Raw genomic sequence first — 9476 nt, 5'->3', positions numbered from 1 at the left:
GCTTGTTGCAAAGATTCTGCTACTAGGTAGGAGCAGTGATAAAGTAAGGCTTACCTTGGGGTTTTACTTAAATGTGGGAATCATGAAATAATGTTTGTCTTATGTGGAGAAGTATTGCAAATTTGTATCGGACTGTGGTAATGGAACTTTTGTAAGCCTGTGTCCTTATAGATTGGACATGGTACTTCCCTTTTCGTGGTCGATGGAGGAAAGTGCGTTTTAATAGAGCTAACGTGGTAATTTTACGTGCGCCTGGTTAGTAAGCAGTTTGATTTACGAACTAGAAACATTCCGCAACTGCCGCTGGAGTGCATTGTGATCGCGTGTACCACGTTGGGGCCCACGTACCGTATGCACAAGCCGCACCGTTCCTGAGCGTTCAGCAGCACGCTGAACTTAGCACGCCCAACGTTGACGTTCGACAGCACGGCCCGTGTGCCGACGGCGGTACCACGATGACCAGGCTACATTACAGTGTCACGTGGAAAGTTTGAACTTATCCCTTGTGGAGATCTAATAGGCATTAAACCTAGCTGTTGACAGTGGCGTTCAGACATGTGAGCTGGGGTTGGCTTCGCGAAGGCAGGAGCTGCCGCAATTACTCTTGCCTATTGAGGACGTCCGCCGTGGGGAAGCCCTCCATGTCCACGCAGCTGGTCACGCACGGCGGCGGCGCTAGTTGCGGCGGCCGGCCGGCAGACGGCGCTGGCGGCGGCCTCGCCGTCGCAGTGTGGCGCGGGCGCGCGTCCTGTCCGGTCTGTTGTGGTGGCTGTGCGAGCGGCGCTCCGTAGCGTAGCGTAGCGTAGCGTGCGCCCACTACTGTGCGGTGCGGGTCCCCGAGTGACATGCCACGGGCTGCGCAGACGTCGCCGTCGCAGGCCCCCGCGCTCAGCTGAGCCGCTGCTCAAGGGTAAGCGCGTTTGCCAGCAGACTTGCGCTTCCTTCTGTGACGAGTACCTCGCAAGCCCTTCATCCGCGTCACAACACCACCTGTTTTAGTTTTGTTCTTTTTTTTCTCGTTTCTTTTCTTTTCCTATTCCATCTGTAAGCAGCTTAGAGCTAATGGACAGGACACCGTTCAACGTATGTTTTTGCCAGCCCAGTGAGCGGTTCATAATATACGGCGAACGCAGCAAAAAGAAATTCTGGTGATTGTAACAATATTTGATCGCAAGAGATTTTTATTACTGTTTTATAACCAGTTTCCACCAATAATGGTCACCTTCAAATCGGTCTCGAAGACTCAAGTGAGTCTGCATGTGTGTGTTAGTACAGTACATCCTGATTAGACGTTAATGACAATTACATGTACTTATAATGGGAAAATTACATCAGCAGTAAAGTGATATAATCGTAGGACAACATACTGGTGTCAATAGAACTGTATATAAAACGTCATAAAAATCTTTCAAAATCTGTCAAAACTAATGCACGAGGAATCTAAGGATCTTTGCCTCTGTGTGTCGCCCGCTACTTGCTCACTTGACAAATGCATTTGTGTCAAAGGAAGAACAAGAATGATAGGTATTTTTATGCTGTAAGACGATATTATTCTATCAAGTGGAAGCTTTTTCATCTGTTACGTTTACGTAAATTACGTGGAATAACAAGAAATGATGAGGTTCTATGCGGACTCAACGAGGAGAGGAACACGCGGGAGACATGGACAAGAAAAAAGGGGCAAGACCATGCAGCATGGTTCAAATGGCTCTGAGCACTATGGGACTTAACTGCGAAGGTCATCAGTCCCCTAGAACTTAGAACTACGTAAACCTAACTAACCTAAGGACACAACACACATCCATGTCCGAGGCAGGATTCGAACCTGCGACCGTAGCGGTCGCGCGGCTCCAGAGTGTAGCGCCTAGAACCGCTCGGCCACCCCGGCCGGCCATACAGCATGTTTTAAGACATCAAGGAATAAATAAAATGAAGAACACTTGCGATTGAAGACAGGTGCAAATACTACAGTTTCCAACATCTACATCACAGTGACTCTGTGACGATAACACATTTAATAACATTAATCATTCACAAAAAAGTACAAAAATATCTAGCAGAATAACATTGTTGAGGCATTATAGCAGAATGGAGAGAGAAAGTAGGATGATGTAGGAGAGCATAAACTGACATTTCCACAACGTTACTGTTAATGAGATGATAAACTGAACTCTGGATGGCATTGTTACGACAAGTGTTTGAAGAAATGGCGCCAGTTGGTTCCATTTAATTGGAAAGAGTCTACCTCAGTACTGTAAAAAAGAGGGAACACAAAATACGTTTTGTTCTACCTCTATAATCACACCAAGCCTGACAAAACCATCAGTATTGAGGCAGCTTGAATGTCATGGCGACTGATGTACTCATAGTTCGTCATTGTTTCAATTTAACAACTAAGATTGGTGCAATTGACGCTTACTTGCGTCATTGGTTCAGTTTAACATCTAAGCTTGGTGCAACTGATACTTACTTTCTAAAGAGCTAATTTTAACTTGGCTTCGCATGTGTAGCGAATTTTCCATTTGCTTTTCGTTGGACGCTATTCGCAGCATATGATTAAGTCCATCATGTAAAATAATATGTGTAAATAAGTAAACCAAGTGACAAATTTATGATTTGCTGAGAATTTAGTGATTCGCTATCATCATGTTTTACTTTAGCTACACTTTTTATTTCAGCTACAATAATTCTTTAGTTGTCATTTTATTTTTAGTCTTGGCTCCAGATCATATAATAGAAAGTAGTGGAATATAGTGTTTCGCAGATGACAATCATCTTAAGTAATATCTCCGTAATACATGCTATTTTAAAAATAATATGTGTTTGTCAGAGTTCCGTTTTGTTATTTATAGTACTATTATTTCCTCTTTGTTTGAGTAATGACGTTAACTTATAAGGGGATAGGTAGGTGTGTGTAGCCCTTTGTACCAAATGGAGAACAAAAGTAGGTCATTTACACTTTCGTATAAGGCTTAGATTCTCTCATCGAAGATCGTTAGAACCATCTGCTATCGCTGTGACAGAGGCATAAAGGTCTCTAAAAGTAGCCAGACGTCTTTAGCTGTGCCGTAATGTAACGCCACTCTCTGCCATATTGACATACCGTATGTGTTATGTCATGGACGTGGAAGAAACCGTTGCTTACCAGTACGTATCGCAGGATTGATTCGCAAGGATGAGGAGAATGATAATTGTTTGAGAATATTTGTTCCTTACGACAGCGTTAAGTTAATTTACTCAAAGTACTGCTGATTTCATAAGCTCCTTATGAACAATATGTATTTGTAATTCCGATATCTGTTTACTAGTAATTCCGATCTCTTTGTGTTAGTTATATGTGTAACTGGTTTACTTAACTACGAAAACGGTGCATCGAATGCAGTATTTTTCTTCTGTGTTGTTGCACATTGACATGAAACGAATCGCGAAGGTGGGTGACAGAGCCGGTTCATCTCCTAAATCTCCCCTAGAGAGCAAGGGAGATGTAGAGTTTATCATCTCCGCCAGATGAATGAAGATCGTCGATGCCTCGTGCGCAGAGACATTGCCATAGTTCTCATCAGCAGCGTGGGGTCGCTTCGAGAGTCACTGCTCTCCACGACCTAACGACTTGGGCATAAAGGTGGGTTAAGCTAGGAAGAGCCGAGCGGAAGCGAGAGACATAATAGTGGTAGCAGATTTAGAAGGAACTACACAACTGATACAGGAATGTTGGATTGTCTGACATCTGAGAACATAAAATCCGACACCGGTGGCATGCCATTTGTTCTAAAATGCTGTACACAATAGAAATTTAGTTCTCTAGACTGCTTTACACAGTATAACTTTTCAGTGAGATATATAATAATCAGCAGAAGTTTTTCGTATGTTTGGCTTTCTCGGATAGTTAGAGCCATAATTTATACTTGCAAAACAATACAAATCTACCTAAAAAGGTGAAACTTGCTGAATTGCTAACGAACTACTAGCCTAAACATTTCTTATTGCAAAGAGAACGGCTCGAATGGAAAGTGGTACGATAAATAGTTCAAGATCAATGCCAACAGTTTCCTTTCATTTTTGTCATGTCTCGTAGGCTCACAGGTTACATGATACTACCTCAACGAATGTAAACGAATAATCCTGGTTTTCTGTTATCCGTACGATAGTTATCGGGTCTATATCACACAAAATAACGGCCGTGAGGCTATGGGATCGATCCCAGACAGGAGCTCTTAAGATTTTAAAGTTCGAATGTAATTAAGATATCTCAAAAATTTCTACTACTGTCCTAGAAAACACAAAATGTTTACTATTCTAAACGAAAACTGTGACAGTTTAGTAATCACACTACCTTTGCTTTCATCTTATGTTTACTGCAGATGTATATATGGCATGAAATTAATAATCGCTAAGACAAGTGGTAGCATTGCCAATGCCGTAAAACCCACGTAATTAGTCATCTCCATGAATAATTATAGCATTACTAACGCTATACATATCCAAAATAATACTGGTCTCCTTTACGTTTTCCGCTACTGTTTAATGCGATACGATTGTATATTTAATTTAAAATATTCGAATATGACTTTTGGAAAAACTTGGTTCCCCCATTTGCGTATAGCTATACAGCATACTAGGTTTGCGTCTTAAACACTGTACCTGCCAGCACAGAAATAAAAGTGACCAAGAGAAGCTCACGGTAAATATTCAAGTTAATACAAAACTACTGCAAGAGTTTACACCTTCACTGAGAGTCGTGGTTTGAAATAACGTAAACCATATTTATTTGGACCGTAAAGCCTACTGCACAAAGTTTATATAATGCATCGCTAACTTTTAAACCATGCTCGAAATTAATAAACAGATGAATTCTCAATCAGCAGTGTCCCGGTGCAAGTAATCGGAATCTCATACCTGTTTCACAGTTTAATGAAACGGCATGATAAATCCCTTACCATCTACCGCTTACAGTATTCAGTCCCAGTTGGTTTACTGGAAATAATAAAGCAGATTGTAGTAGTGCAACAACAGTTACGGAAATGAATTATAAAAAACGCTCTAGATGTGATTGTCTCTTGGGGCGAAAAGGTCAGAATAACTTTTAGCTGAAGGAGTGGACTACGATCGGGTTTAGAAAGCTATCTGAATGAGGGAAATCAAGCAAGATACGTGTCACCGGACTGGACTTGGGGTCTGCGTTGTTGAACTTGTACATGGAAAAATGAAAGATACCGTAGGACCATTGTAGAAGGTGACCAGCGTTGTAGGAGGCGATCACATCAAGGAAGACATCAGGAGCGAATCCGCACAGACAAATAGAACATTCCTCAACAAGTGAACACGCACTCTGCCATGCAATTCACAGTAGTGTGCAGTGTGTGTATGTAAAAATAGATTGTATGAAATGTTTAGATTTTACAAGACAGCAGCTTGTCAGAGGACGCACTACGTGGGAAAAGTGAAGAACGTTCGTATTCGGTTGTTCGAGGTTAAGGGAGGAATTAAACATAAATTTTAGAAGTATTAGAATGTGAGATGAATTAGATTTATGGGAAGTAGTTGCCGGAAAAAGGAAGAGGTTAGGGGGACCATTTTCTAAGGTAGCCAGGACAATTAATACAGAATATAACATTATAGGGATAACTCGAGTTAGGAGAAAAGTTTGCATCATGTCGTATATTGACAAACCAGTGACGCGTGCGAGAGGTGCTTAAGCTACTACTACTACTAATAATAATAATAATAATAATAATAATCATCAAGCGTTGTATGATAGTAATGAACGATGGTGATACATATTCTGTAGCCGGCCGAAGTGGCCGTGCGGTTAAAGGCGCTGCAGTCTGGAACCGCAGGACCGCTACGGTCGCAGGTTCGAATCCTGCCTCGGGCATGGATCTTTGTGATGTACTTAGGTTAGTTAGGTTTAACTAGTTTTAAGTTCTAGGGGACTAATGACCTCAGAAGTTGAGTCCCATAGTGCTCAGAGCCATTTGAACCATTTGAACATATTCTGTAATAACATGGTAATGCACAAAAAATCGGGACTTGTGTCTATACTACTTACTGGAGAAGACTAGATTAAGTTCTTTATGATACAAGGGAATCCTCAAAGAACTCATAAGGAAGTAGCTTTTGTAAAACATAAAGTAAAAGTATTTTATAGATGTGTACAGGTACGTCACTACCTGCCAGTCCCAGGTATGGTAAGATATCTCAAAAAGCAAATTTTGGCTATCAATGATTTGTTCCAGAATGAGATTTTCACTCTGCAGCGGAGTGTGCGCTGATATGAAACTTCCTGACAGATTAAAACTGTGTGCCCGACCGAGACTCGAACTCGGGACCTTTGCCTTTCGCGGGCAAGTGCTCTACCAACTGAGCTACCGAAGCACGACTCACGCCCGGTACTCACAGCTTTACTTCTGCCAGTACCTCGTCTCCTACCTTCCAAACTTTACAGAAGCTCTCCTGCGAACCTTGCAGAACTAGCACTCCTGAAAGAAAGGATATTGCGGAGACATGGCTTAGCCACAGCCTGGGGGATGTTTCCAGAATGAGATTTTCACTCTGCAGCGGAGTGTGCGCTGATATGAAACTTCCTGACAGATTAAAACTGTGTGCCCGACCGAGACTCGAACTCTGGACCTTTGCCTTTCGCGGGCAAGTGCTCTACCATCTGAGCTACCGAATTACGACTCACGCCCGGTACTCACAGCTTTACTTCTGCCAGTATCTCGTCTCCTACCTTCCAAACTTTACAGAAGCTCTCCTGCGAATCTGGTAGAGCACTTTCCCGCGAAAGGCAAAGGTCCCGAGTTCGAGTCTCGGTCGTGCACACAGTTTTAATCTGCCAGGAAGTTTCAAAGATTTGTTGGTTCGCGTCCCAAAGTGGGAAAGCAAAAAAATGGTCCAAATGGCTCTGAGCACTATGGGACTTAACATCTGTGGTCATCGGTCCCCTAGCACTTAGAACTACTTAAACCTAACTAACCTAAAGACATCACACACATCCATGCCCGAGGCAGGATTCGAACCTGCGACCGTAGCGGTCACGCGGTTCCAGACTGAAGCGCCTAGAACCGCACGGCCACACCGCCCGGCCAGTGGGAAAGCCTGTCGATTCTACACGGTTTATGTCATTGGTCTTCATTATTTCCCCAGCCGTATTTCAGCTGCAGTTACTTGTACTGATGACCACATAATTACTCGTACATTTGTAGACAGTCAATAAAATTTTTTTTGTGTTTGTGATCGCATTGTCGGTGTGTAGGACTTCCAATATTTCAGCCACTACTGCAAGTGATTGCATTGTCAATGTGCAAAACTTCTTCAACCACTTGCAGTAGTGGCCGAAACGTTGGAAGTCTTACACATTGACAATGCGATCGCAGACACAAAAGAATTCTGATTGTGACAGTGGCCTCGGAAGCTTACGTTGCTGCTGGAAGCTTACGTTGCTGCTATACTTGTAGATGTTGCTTTGTCAGTGCGTACCTTGGTCTCCAAAGTAGTGCGAGCACTTTTGGGAAAGCGACACTGTAAAACGGAAACGAAAAACGAAAGAAGTAACGAGAGAATATTCCTGTTCATATACACTGTCTGTAACTTTATCAGAAACTAGTCACTGCAATAAATTCTGATTTGGGCGCGTAACCGTGGAATGCAGTCGTATGTTAGGCGACAAAGGGTGAGGTGGTCGGTCAGCATGATACGGTTCGGCTCGGCCCTCAGCGCGGCGGCAGCGAGCTGGCGTGCCATCGGCAGCATGCAGTTTATTGACTGCGAGCGTTACGGCTTCCTGGCACGGAACTCTGTTTTCCGAGCGTCGATAGCATGCGCGACATTCAGAAATGCCGTTTACAGAAATATCTCGTGAGTTGGGCTGCGCTGGGCCCCGCGTATCTTATTGTAGGGTTTGTTGACATTCTCTTCGGTGTCACAATTTTTTTCTCTTTATCAGATCTATGTCCTTTCTCCCTGTCTCCGACGGGAGTACCTATTATAGTTTGTTAGAAAAAAGAATGCGTGACTGAGGCAGACATTGAACAAAAGTCTTCTAAATATATATTTATTTACTTTGAAATATACGTCCAGTATATAGTGGGGTAAATTACGGACCGGTTATTTTTTGGATCGTTCAACTTTTTTCCTCTCACCATATCTGTTTCATCTAATTTTTATGCCGTGTGGGTTTCCAGAAAAGTCAAAATGGGAAACTAGAAGTAGTGTGCCGAATAACAGAGTCGTACAAAATTTCGTTAGCTTCGTGGGAAGAGAGAAACAGTTTTGAGGTATCACAACAAGCTGTTCTGGGTACATATGCTCTAGGTCAGTATCGGTTGCATGTTCCGCCTTACTTGAAATAGAGTCTGCACATCCGTCTGCGTCGCAAGATACTACGCAATTTCCGCGTTTTTTATGGGGTGACCGCAGATCCCTCCTGTATGTATGCCGATGCATTAATTTTAAAACGAAAATTCATAATATATTACTTAAGACATGTTTAAATTCTCTCGTGACACGTATTCCATTAAGAAAGGAGAACTATATACCGTATATCCCGTAGCTATGGTGAATATTCAGATATAAGACAAATTGTCACTCGACGACATTAATTCACAGTATCAAAGATGGATAAATGCTATTATCTCTTACGGTATGCAGTTTAGAACCCATTACTGCACATGTATTTCTTTTTTTGATCCACACTACCACCTGCCAAAAAACAGAAAGAAAAGAGCTTGCTGTAGAAGAGATTTGTTTCACAGTACCGAAGATGAAGACTTGTTTATTGCTCTTAAGCTATTCATTTTGGAGCTCATGTTTACTACAATTTTTGCTTCGAATGATCGTTCCTGTCATATACTTGAGTATCGACCATTTCTCCTGGGACACACGCGATAGGTAATAAAAAAGTCTACATTGAAAAATTTTGAAATATTTGGATAAATGTCGTTTATCCGTCGAACTTAAGCTTCGGTAATAGAGCCGAATTATGTCGATGTCTTACCACAATATTTCGGTTGACAACCATTCAATCATCTGGAAGTTCGTGTGTGTGTGTGTGTGTGTGTGTGTGTGTGTGTGTGTGTGTGTGTGTGTGTGTGTCTGTGTGTTACACAAGAGACTCCTGGTGCACCTTGCTATGTTTTACCAAAATGAGGCGCAGAGGCGTTGCTGGTGCACATTTCTAAGTTTTACCAAAACCAGATGCAGAGTCGTATCTCCACAAATTACCGCTTCATGAGCGTCTTCTGTCAAATTTAACGCCCTCTCAGAATACTGCTCCATCTGAGACGGGCAGGCGCATGCGTAACGGTAATACTGCACATGTGCCCCCTGTCACAATGAGGGCCCACGTAATTTAGGTGTCAACATAATAAAATCATTTGTCGCTACACGTGTCTTTAGTCGAGAAATGTTTTCTTTTTCGAGATTTGAAAGAAATCACCGGGATCCAGTTGAATCTGCAATCACGATTAATAAGACCC

At 42.5% G+C, this 9476-nt stretch overlaps 1 protein-coding gene across 2 annotated transcripts in view; it reads left to right on the top strand.

Annotated features, from left to right (window-relative positions):
• Positions 1-764: 764 nt before the first annotated feature.
• The window catches only part of LOC126235550 (discoidin domain-containing receptor 2-like), a 782972-nt gene continuing 774260 nt past the window's right edge, over positions 765-9476 (top strand). For both annotated transcript variants that reach the window (XM_049944278.1, XM_049944270.1), the window contains exon 1: positions 765-910. The gene's annotated coding sequence lies outside the window, so the exon portion shown is untranslated. The remainder of the gene's footprint in view (positions 911-9476) is intronic.

The sequence above is a fragment of the Schistocerca nitens genome, chromosome 1 (assembly GCF_023898315.1).
Source record: "Schistocerca nitens isolate TAMUIC-IGC-003100 chromosome 1, iqSchNite1.1, whole genome shotgun sequence".
NCBI lineage: Eukaryota > Metazoa > Arthropoda > Insecta > Orthoptera > Acrididae > Schistocerca > Schistocerca nitens.
The sequence above is the reverse complement of the archived record's forward strand: the minus strand, read 5'-3'. Positions and strand labels throughout refer to the sequence as shown.